The sequence below is a fragment of the Oncorhynchus kisutch genome, linkage group LG25 (genome assembly GCF_002021735.2).
Source record: "Oncorhynchus kisutch isolate 150728-3 linkage group LG25, Okis_V2, whole genome shotgun sequence".
Taxonomy (NCBI): Eukaryota; Metazoa; Chordata; class Actinopteri; order Salmoniformes; family Salmonidae; genus Oncorhynchus; species Oncorhynchus kisutch.
In genome coordinates this window covers 17,373,877-17,375,843 of record NC_034198.2, presented here as the reverse complement: position 1 = coordinate 17,375,843, position 1,967 = coordinate 17,373,877, and the positions used below count along the sequence as shown (strand labels likewise).

The 1,967-nt window shown below is 43.4% G+C and overlaps 1 long non-coding RNA gene across 2 annotated transcripts in view; it reads right to left on the bottom strand.

Annotated features, from left to right (window-relative positions):
* Positions 1 to 1,294: 1,294 nt before the first annotated feature.
* LOC116357455 (uncharacterized) overlaps positions 1,295 to 1,967 on the bottom strand; it is a 15,831-nt gene continuing 15,158 nt past the window's right edge. For both annotated transcript variants that reach the window (XR_004205438.1, XR_004205439.1), the window contains exon 3: positions 1,295 to 1,640. This is a non-coding gene — a long non-coding RNA (uncharacterized LOC116357455). The remainder of the gene's footprint in view (positions 1,641 to 1,967) is intronic.

The window sequence follows — 1,967 nt, the reverse complement described above, 5'->3', positions numbered from 1 at the left end:
TCATTCTCTTTCTCAATATCCTCCCCCTCTGCTTCACTCTCTCTCTCTTTGCTTACAGTTTCCCCATTTACTGTACCTTCATGGTCTAGTCAGAAGTAGACTTTTGTGCCGCAACTTCCTTAGTAGAGCATTGACCAATCAGTTGCTCCGATGAGCCAATCAGAATGGATTCTTAGTTTTCTATCAGGACAATTGGACTTCTATTTGGACAAACTGTTCACTTTACCTCCTTTCTCCTTTCTCAAATACCTCTTCTTTCCCTCCCTGCAAGCCTACATTTCTGACGTTCTTTTTCACGCTTGGGTGAGTTGTTCTCCAGACTTTTTTTTTCATGGGGGACAGAAATGGTCAAGCAGATGAAATTTCTTGCATGATTACGTTTGTCAAACTCTCTCAATCTCTCAGCTGGACCATCATTAAAGCAATTCATTTTTGGACTTGGTGTTGAGAGAAGAGAGTGGGAAGGGAGCTTACAGAGAAGGAAAGAGGGAGAGGATGGATAGAGTAGTGTGAGCGGAGAAGATAAGAGAATAGCCCAGCATCCTTCTCTATCCTCAAGTCATCCCATCCATAACTACAACTTAAAAGAAGATAGTAAAACACAAATTAATCCACATCCGCTTGTATTGACTGATAATTACCTGTTTTTATTATTTTAGTTCCTGTGCGCTGTTAAACACGGTCCCCCGTCGTCTCATTTTAGGGGGATGGTTTTGAAGTGCACTCATCATAAATTAAATTAAAAAGCAGCACGTCTGCAGATAAAGACACGGCCCACTTCTCAGACCGCCAGCAGACAGAGCGGAGTGTGTGTGTGTCTAGTTGAGACAAATAAAACATGTGAAGAATTTTGGTGTGAAAAGTGATATATAAAGAAATGTCCCTATCTCTATTATCTAAGCCATGGTATACCCTTCACTACTATTTCACAGTCTACCTCAGTGGAATGGAAAGCACTGGAAAGCTAGTTAAGTGCAACACATGGTGGGTCTGGGAGGGGACCTATTTTAGTGTAACACGTGGTGGGTTTTGTGAGGGGAGGGACTATTTGAGTGTAACACATGGTGGGTTTTGTGAGGGGCCTTTCCACTATGTGCCACGTTAATTACTTTCAGCTGTCAACTTCCTCCAAAACATCTTATCTGATGCTACTTCACCCGCACAAGGAAAACACACACGCCAATACACACACACACAAATACACATATGCTTACACACACACACACAGTGCAACACACACTATCATCCACACTATGCCAAAACTACACACGCTAACAAACACACACACAAGCCAACAGACACATGTCACAAACACATACACTACCGAAGACAACTTCAAAACAACTTCAAAACAGAAGGCAGAAGCACGACTATTCACTTTGTACTTCTAACGAACATAAGAGACATTGTGAAGAAAAACACAACCAAATCGCTAGTGTTCCAGAACCATGCCAGTGTGCCAGAGGAACTGCCTTTATTTATTAATTTAATTTGTGTCGCTTGGCACAGCCCACTAGTACGCTGATGGGAGCTAGGACCCAGCGAGGGAGGACCAGCCAAGCAGCTCTCAGTAAATTAAAAGCAGACTTCTTTCCTTCTTTCTCTCGCTGTGTTTTTTTTTCTCTTGTTCTTTTTGTCTTCTGCGAGGAGAGGGAAAGGCGAGGGAGACAGAGACAGAGAGAGAGGGAAGGAGAGAGAGGGAGAGAGTCTGTTACTGGTTTTGTAGCCACATCTTGTAGGAAATCCTGAACAGAAAATGTTAACGAGAAACACGAACCGAGCACCGAAGCTCCCCTCCCTACGCTGTGTGTCGGCAACACACACACACACACACACACACACACACACACACACACACACACACACACACACACACACACACACACACACACACACACACACACACACACACACACACAGGCCGTCATTGTAAATAAGAATTTGTTCTTAACTGACTTGCCTAGTTA